At 31.7% G+C, this 9822-nt stretch overlaps 1 pseudogene; it reads left to right on the forward strand.

Annotated features, from left to right (window-relative positions):
* Positions 1–2141: 2141 nt before the first annotated feature.
* Positions 2142–2728, forward strand: LOC149547402 (uncharacterized; annotated as a pseudogene).
* The last annotated feature ends 7094 nt before the right edge of the window (positions 2729–9822 follow it).

Consider the following 9822-nt stretch of genomic DNA (forward strand, 5'->3'; position numbering starts at 1 on the left):
GAATGATAAATGGATCATTGATAGTGGTTACTCATATCATATGACTAGAGATCTTAGTAAGTTTGAAAAATTTGAGGAATGTGATGGAACTATTAAATTAGGGTTTGATATTCCATGTACATCAAAATTTAAAGCTTTAGTTGGGACTCAAAATTTAATGTTGATTTTGAGTACTAATTTGAAAATTGTGCCAAAGTTAGCCCCTATAAAAGTTTTGCATACATATGTACTTGACTGTCATTTCGAGGCCTTTGAGGTGTTAGCTATCCCACACATTTGATTTAGTTTATGAATGTGTTCCATGATGATAAGTTTTGATTCAAAGTCATATGGTGAAGTGTTGTTTTGAGCACTTATCAAATCTACCTTTTCCTTCAAGTGTCAAACATAGGTCAGAAGACAAGTTTGCATTTGAATATCTTGCAACCAATTTAGTGTCACGACTCGCCACTTTGGAAGTTCTTAGTATGAATATCAAAGAACCTATGTTCCATATTTCAAGATATTTTAACATATTTTGATGTGGTTTTGAATTCTCCAAAGTTGGTTGTTTGTTGTTGTCATGTTGATGCACATTGTTTAGAACTCTAGGGAGCCCTTTTTGACAGTGAATATTTTATGACCCATTGATTATTTTGAAGAAGTGATCATACCCCCACATTTTAGTCATAAATAGAATCCTATTTTTTCAATTTGAATTCTTGATGATCTATTTGATGAGTTTTTAGAGTTAATTCCATTTGCAATTTCATTAAAAACTATCCACTTACCTTCTTTAATAGTTATCTAGTAACCCACTTTGATTCAATACAACTTGGACCCCATTGATCCTATTGAGAAATTTTTTTTTGGTGAATTCTAGGTGTCAGAGACAAGTTAAGTTCTATATTCAAGATTATGAAAAATCCGTTTGACTAGTTTTCAAATGAGATTCTAAATGCAATTTTTGAAGTTTTACTAGGAGCTAAATGTGTAGATTGATTAGAAGGCATGTTCAGGATATTATAAATTTGAAACTGTGATAGATTGAGCCAACTAGATTTCACCACTATATTCTACACTAAAAATTCTTAGAGTATGCCAATTTTAAAGTTTCCACCAATCCATATGCAAAACCATTGTTATGTCAACATTTTTAGTTGTGCGATTCCCAAAACTCATCTTTGTAAGCTTGCAAAATGCACCTAGTAATTCATCATTGGCCCAAATTATGGACTTATACTCTCTATGTCAAAGTGAACCTACATTCCAAGTTTCATATTCCTAAGTTACTATTTGTCTAATATTCAAAGCCATAACCAAATGCAATTATCTATTTCTAATATATTCACTTGCAGGGTAGTTTGAAGTAGGGAAATTTGGTGGTTAATATCATTTGATCAAAATGTCTTTATAAGACAAAATTTTGTAGGGTGATAGTGTGAATGATATAGAGCACAAATACAAATTTTCAAATCTCAGTTGTTTCAGTTTATTTGTTTTAAAAATCATCTTAGAGGCCTCATGACACAAAATTGGCGGTTTATGAGAAAGGTTAAAAATGAGTTTTGAAGGTTTTAACAATGATCAATTTTGATCTTAATGGATACAAGGAGAACCTTCAAAGTATTATTGAGAAGTCAGTTGTTTGAAATGCAATTTTTTTAGCCACACACACTTTAAGCCCTGATTGACTTCACCAGATCAGTAAAGCAATAAGAAATTGAAGATTTTTTAAAGGGGGGATTATAATGATTTTAATCATTATACTCTTTCAATATGTACATTCAAATGGGTGTGTATGGTTATATACATAATTGACATTAAAAAGAAAAGAATTGAAGTCCAAAGCTCATTACTATTAAAATCTCACCACTGATCATTTTTTGAAACTAGTGTCTGAAGTTGCTCCTATTGAGTTAATTTGTTATGATTTTTCAATTTGATGATTGAAAGTTAGGTGAAAGGGGATCTTGTTGATCCCCAAAGTTCTATAATGTGACTGATAAAATTAGGAAACCTTATTTATATGCATGTTTAAGATAGACATGTCACATCACTAAATCAAGTTTTCCTTGAGGAGATGGTATTAGAAAATTTAGTTGAAGATGCTATATGTTTTAATAAGTACAATTATTTTAAATTAAATAGGTTAAAAGAGGATGGAAGGGGTGCCTGAGGATTTTTTGGAGAGACTCTTCTTCTATCTATCTCTTCTCAATTTTGCTTGATTGTACTTTGTCTATATGTTTTGGTATTCCCTCTTCTCTCCTCTCCATTTTATTCTCCATTATTCCACATCTATTAAGAAAAAAAATTCATGGCTACTGCTCACTAATTACACTAGCACAACAGTACATCACAATGAAAATAGAATACTTTTTAATTTCTACAATATTCATCTCCACAAAACCCTGAAATTGGACATAAGTTCCTACCCACCAAACTTACAATTCAAATAGTATCCTTGCAAGGATTGCTCTATCTCTCTTTCCACACTACAAATCTTCTTTGTATTTGCAACCCCTTAACTAAAGCCTACAAGTAGTTTCCTTCTAATCCTTTCCTCAACCTCACTTTGTTTTTTGATGGTCCTACATTTGAATCCCACATGATATTGGTCATTTTTGATGATCTTCAAACCATGTATTCTCCAGAAAAGGATCGTTGGATCAATTTTGGTTTTCCAAGAAGGAGGCCCAAAAGTGCCATAATTTATTCCAAGTGTTTTCTCTATGGGTTTGCTTGATGCATGAGAAGATTGATTCAGTCACACAAAGGGAAAGATCGATGCCACTACTCATTTTTATGATAGGCTTGATTAACTAAATGAGTGATCATCTGAGTTTATGGACTCATATTTTCCTTCACATAGGTGTTATCATTGGAAAATTCTTTAAGCATTTAACCTAAATGTATTGAGTTGTCGGCTTTTACAATATATTTATTTACAAACCCTTTCATATAGAATTGTCTCAAGGGAACTCCCTACGGACAAGGACTACCTATGTAGTGGGACCCATTAGGCCAGCTTAGTGATAGTAAGAACATTTTGACCAAAATTGCTAGCAACAAGGGATGATATGGAAACCTAGAAACCAACTAGAAACCTCCACATGAAATTTATTTTGAGGAAAACTAACTGGATGAGCATGATAGGTGGTGAGATCATGCCTCTTTTCCAAGGAAGGATGTCTAAGTTGAGAGGAACTACGATGCTTTCATGCGATGGTTGGACCCACATGAACAGTGACAGATATAGGGGCTCCATGCTGCATGATCATGTGTTATTGCCAAAGGATGGTGTTAAACATGAAATGAAGCAGGACTATGACATGTGGCATGGTAGGTCCAAATGTCTAGAGAGTAGGTTGATGATGTGGTGTCCAGTTGACAAGGTGACATCAAAAAATCATAGAGCGACACATGGAGATTAAAATAAAAGGTAGTGACATTAGCATAGGACACATGGTGCGATCTTTTTATCCCACAAAATAATGATGGAAACATCATGATGAAGTGCAATCATGACATGTGGTAGGGACACTTGGGTGGACCTTGGTGAGGTGATGAGATGAGTTAGATCCAAGGACCAATGAGGAGATGTCACATTGTGATGACATGGTGGGCTGACCATAGGTAGTTGACTAGGTAATGACAGGGCCCTAATGAAGATTTAATAGGCCAATATGAAATTGACATGTGTTATACCCAAAGTTGACCAGTTGATAAAATTCCAAGTTTGGAAGAAAAGATTTCATTGAAATTAAAATTTGAAGACTATTTCATGAAAATGAATGCACAAACTAATATTTTAAATTCAAGTAGAACCTACATTTTAAAATTAGAGTCTCATATATAGATATACATATATATATTATAATGTTTTAAATTTATAATGGTTTTAAATTTGGAGAAAGTATCTAAATTTTTTTTTTGGTTCTCATGGTTTTCAATAAGGGGTTTCTTGTTCAAATCTTTGTCAAAGGTAGGACTATTATAGATAATAAGAAAGCTCTCAGAGTGTAGATTCTAGATTTGCAGTCAAAATGTATGTAGGTGCCTACAGTAAAAATTTATTCAAGGTTTTGTCCAAGTATGTCTTTTCAATTGATTTTTCCCTTGTAGTTGTTTGTTACTCAATCATGGTAGTAGGAGATCTTTTCTTGTGAATATGCTATCTGGGTAGGGGCCAAACTTTGTGAAGTTTCTTCCAATAGTATTGGTTTACTTCTCGATGCATTTGGTGGGACTTTTAGACAAATTTTATTAGCAGGTCTCGTGTTTTATCAAAATGGGTTCTCATCATTTTGGAAAGATATTTTTGCAAGTTTGTTTGGCATAATGATGAGATATGATTCAAAATTCGCTGTGGAGAGAGGAGAAAGGTTTTACTTCAATAATCGATGAAGTTTCAAGTTGAAAAGTGACAACTATTGATTAGATCCAAGATTTTCATTCTTCTATATCTTATCTTTCTCTTTCTTTGTACCCGGTTTGTTCTAGTCTACCAAGCAAGAATCTAGTTGTAATTCCACCCATTCTCAACTTTTTCTCTCCATTTGAACATCAATTATGAAGTCATAGTGATAAGTTCTAGTTTTTTTGGTTTTTCTTTTGATGAGTTATTTTCATGCATCTTAAATGTATTTGTCTCAAGGAAATGAATACAAAACAAAAAATATAAATAGTTTAATTTTATTTCTTGTCTCATGTCTCTATTGCTTGCAATATTTTGTGATTTGTGGACTAGAAACATAGATCCTAGTTGTAACATGTTTAGGGTTGTATGGCTTTATGTATTTTTCTCTCAATTCAAAGAATCACATAAATGCTTAATGTATGTTGCTAGAGTTGCAGATTTCATGGAAGGATTTTGATATGCATGAGATTCATTATGAAGAATGATGTCTAATTCACAAAGTGAATGGATAGATCACCAATATCTTGATGTATGTTGTAGTTTGTGTGATGTCTAATGGATTAAGCACTGATCTCTATTGAATATTACATAGTTTTGTTATTTCATATATGGGTTTATGTTGAAATCAATCTTAAATCAAAATTATTTTTCCTTTTATATTGAAAAGCTAAAAGGATACCCACACTTAGCTTGTGAATCTCATAGGTCATGTTACCAGCTATTTCATGCTTATGTTATTGCCTAAGTATATAAAGATTTAGGGGTTTTTTTTACTTAATTAATATAGATTTAGATTTATGGTTTTTGTATTGGTGACATAAAGGAATCTAAGGTCTACCCACCTAGGTTTTGTAGAGTTTGAAGAGAAGGACTCTATCCTTATAATTAGCTCAGGTTCTAATCAGAATCCATCCATTATAGGAGTTATTTTCCCTTAGATGTATTTTTTATTCAGCTACCCAATAGTTAAAATCACTGCTAAATTAGGAGAAAACATGTTAATTTATGTTGAATGAAAAGATCAGATTTGATGATGCATATTGGGTGCAAGGTCTAAGATATAATCTATTAAGTATTTCTCAGTTGAATAATATAGGTCACAAGATGTAATTTTAGAATAGGAAGATCAAGATCTTTGATGATAATGGAAATTTTATTAGCACTAGATAATACACTAAAGATAATCTATTTCATCTTGATCCTATAGTTGATACATGCTTTTTGAAAAAATTGAAGATGTATGATTGTGAACCCAAAAGGTTATTCCATGCCAATTTTGAGAATATGGTCAAGGTTAGTAGAAAGAGAAGAGTTAGAGACTTACCAAATTGCATAAACTTGAAAAAGTTATGTGCAAATAATATTAGCTTGATAAGATGACTAATTCAAAATTTTCAAGTAAGACCCATACTTCTAATGATATTATAGAATTAGTTTGTATTGATTTGTATGGACCAATGAGAGTAGAAATAATGCAGGAGCATCTTGGGTCTTTGACCAATCTTATATCAACCAAAAATATTTCTTATTTTTTGTACTAGTATTCTATTCGTGAGCTAGCCATTGCTTCTTTTGGTTTCATGGTGTGAATAGTTGATATCATATTGAGGACCTATCCTGGATCCTTCTCCTAAGTATGTGTATTTTGATGTTTGATATGCTTCAAATTCTATATTATTCTTTGTAGTTTATTTTTCCTACATTTTTCATCTAGTGAGGCATGTTGTTGCTAATGGTCCAATCTCCCATGCTGATGTGGAATATTGCATAGTTGGGAGACAACTCCTAACACACATGTGCACATATCTTTAAGAGCAAATGATATTATGTTTTTCTTTTCTTGGTTTTTGGTTTAATCTTCCAAGACTGGACCTATAATATAATTAAATGTCTAACTAGCCAACTTGTGGCTTAGTGAGCTATATATGAAGCTTGGTTTGATGTAGGAAAGAAGATTTGAGAGTATTCTTAGAGGAAGGAAGATAGATGATGCAAGATTGGACTTTGATTTCACAATTTCCTTTCTAAATGAACATAACTTGAAAACTCTCACAATTGGGCATATTATTTCTTTATATGTGAAGTGAAAAAATTACACCTATGTATCTATTGCATATGACCTTATTCTCCTTATTGTTCATTTGAGTAAAGATTCCATGTGTAACCCTTACAAAGGGGTGTTAGAAGGTTTGATTTTTGTTCCTACCATATTAATCCTTCCTTCCATCTCCTTGCATCAAGTGGTATCAGGGAAAGGTTATCTTTCCTTGTGAGTTTGGGATCACAAAGAGCCTTATTGGATTCATTATAGCATGGAAAATTTGAAATCTGACCTATACCTTGCAAAAGGTTATAATCTTGCAAGAACCATTACCAACATGGTTTATGGTAGGGGAAATGAAGATGATGCCATAATGGACATGTTAAGGTAGATTGTAGTGAGACTTGAAGCTATTAAGATAACATAGAAAAGAGGTGTACATCTTGAAAATTTTATTGATGATGAAGAAGTAGAACCTAATTGTAATCCTTAACCTAAGGTTGAACAAGATGTGAAAAGGATTTTGAGAGTCTTGTCTAGAGATAAATCTAGACCTACCATGGAAGTTGCTTGTTAAAATGAAGTAATTGTGACTAATGTTATATTGGATTAGATCTTTAAGATGAATAAATACTTTGAGTATGAAAGAACTTCTAATAAAATAAGGTTAAGATAGAAGTTACCAAAGTGAAGGGTCATGCTTCACTTTGGTGGGATCATTTTCAAATTAAGAGAAAGAAGAGAGAAAAAAAAAGATCAAGACATGGGCAAAAATGATTGGAAAGATGAAGAAGAAAGTTTCTCCTTGTAGATTACATGGTTAATTTGTTGAGAAAGATGCAAAATTTGAGGCAAAAGGATGAGTGTGAAAGAATATACTAAGAAATTCTACAAATTGGATATAAGATATGGACATGTGGATGATGGAGTTGATAAAGTGGCAAGATATCTAAATGGTTTTAGGACATCAATTCAAGATGAGATCATCTATGTTAAGATGGACAATGTGAGAGAAATGTATTTGTATTCTTGGAAGGATTAATAACTATTGGCAACAAAATATGATCAAAGACAAAGAGGAAGAGGTAGCATATTTAAAATAAGAAGAGATTGAATGTATGGAGAAAATAATAGATCTAACAATGCAATGCAAGATAAAGGGAAATTAGAATGGAAAGAAGAACCTATTGGGAAAAAAGGAAATTACACTAGAGGTAACTATACTAGTTACTCTAGGAATAATAATGGTGAAAAAATAGAGGAAATATCCTAGTTTAAGGGAACTTGTTTCATAGAGATTTTGAATGTACTAAGTCTAAAAAGAAGATCAAAAGTAGTAGGAGAAAATTTTTGTCTTGTGAAGGAGTTGTTGAAATACCTAATGGACCTAAAAAATGGTGAGAACCTAATGTTGATATGGATCTTGTAGAATGAAGAAGTTGATAAAGAACGTATTTTGAGAACAAGTTTATTTAAGACTAGATGTAAGATCACTGTAAACTGTTGAAATGTAATAATTGATAGTGGAAGTTCTTTTAATTTGGCATCAAAGGAGTTGGTTAACACATTTCAGTTGTAGAGATTGAGACATCCTAACCCTTACCACGTTCCTTGGATCTACAAATAGCATACCTTTCTTGTAATTGAATAATGTCTTGTTAAATTTAAAATAGGAAATTATCATGATGAAATCTTTGTGATATTATGCCTATGGGATGTTGTCATATTATTTTGAGTATATCTTGGAAGTATGAGAAACAAGATGAACTAGAACATGCACCTAAGATTGATTTTTTTTTTTTCAAGACATCATTTTTTTATAATGTATATGATGGTTTACCTCCTATAATAAGCATAAGTCATTGTATACATTTGATAACTAGAGTTAGTTTGTGTAATAAAGAACCACATAGCTTGACACCTACTAGAAATGCATAATTGACTAAACAAGTGAAATAATTGCTTGAGAAAGGTATGATTAGAGAATGTTTGAGTCCTTGTGTAGTACCTATAGTATTAGCACATAAAAAGTATGGGAAATGGAGAATTTGTACTAATTCTAGGGCTCTAGAAAAGATAACAATGAAGTATAGATTTCCTTTACCTAGGATCGACGATATTGAGTGGAGAAAAATATTTTACCAAGATTAATTTAAAAAAGTGGCTATCATCATATTAGAATTATAGAAGGAGATGAATAGAAAACTTCTTTTAAGACTATTGAGGGTTTGTATGAGTGGTTGGTTCTTCTTTTGGTTTAACTATTGTACATATTAATTTTATAAGGATGATAAATGAATTTATGAAGAAATTATTAGGTAAGTTTTTAATTTTATTTCTTGAAGGCAGTATGATGTTTAGCAAGACTAAAGAAGAACACTTTCAGAATATCAAACAAGTATTGTAGAAATTGAAGGAAGACGAATTGTTGATTAACTTGAAGAAATGTTCATTCATGAAGGAAGAGATTGTGTATCATAGATTTTTAATTTCAAGTGATGGTTTGAAGATGGATTTTAAAAAGGAAAAGGTATTCTTGACTACCCTACACCTGAGAATGTTGGAGAGGTTGGATCATTTCATGGATTGAAAAGATTTTACAGAAAGTTTATCAGAAATTTTAGTTCTATTTGTAATGCTATAACAAAGACAATGAGAGGGAATAAAAAGAGTTCAAATGAATACATGGTGCAAAAAAGAGTTTTGGAATATTCAAACAAAATATTGTAGAACTAGCTACACTTGCTTTTCCTAATTTTAGTAAAGTTTTGCAAGTTGAATGTGATTTTAGTAGAAGTGCTACTGGAGCTTTTTTGAGTCAAGATGGAAGACCTGTAGCTTTCTTTAGTCAAAATTTGAATGATGATAAGAGAAAATATTCATTTTATGATCAGGAATTCTATGCCATTGTGCAAGCTTTGAATAAATGAAGACATTATTTGATGCCTATAGATTTTGTATTGTACATTGACCATAAAGTTTTGGAGTATTTAGGAAGTCAAAATAAGTTAAATTAGAGACATGAAGTGGGTTTAGTATTTGCAGAGCTTTTCTTTTCCATTGAAGCATAGGAGTTGAAAATCAAATAAAGTTATTGATTGTTTGAGGAAAAGATGGAATTTGCTGACATAGATGAGAATTGAGGTACTTGGTTTTTATTATTTGAAGTATTTGCATGAAATTGATCCTAATTTTGCAAAACCTTGGAAAGATTGTAAAGATTATATGGTGAGAGATAAGCGCACTAATTATTTCATTTAGGAAGATATATTGTTCAAAAAATCCATTTATACATACCTAGAGGATCTATGAGAGATAATATCATGAAGGAGAAGCATACTGACATACTTGCAAGATAGTTTCAAATTGTTAAGATGGT

Source organism: Cupressus sempervirens, chromosome 7, assembly GCF_028749045.1.
Source record: "Cupressus sempervirens isolate cs-2001-9-10 chromosome 7, ASM2874904v1, whole genome shotgun sequence".
NCBI lineage: Eukaryota > Viridiplantae > Streptophyta > Pinopsida > Cupressales > Cupressaceae > Cupressus > Cupressus sempervirens.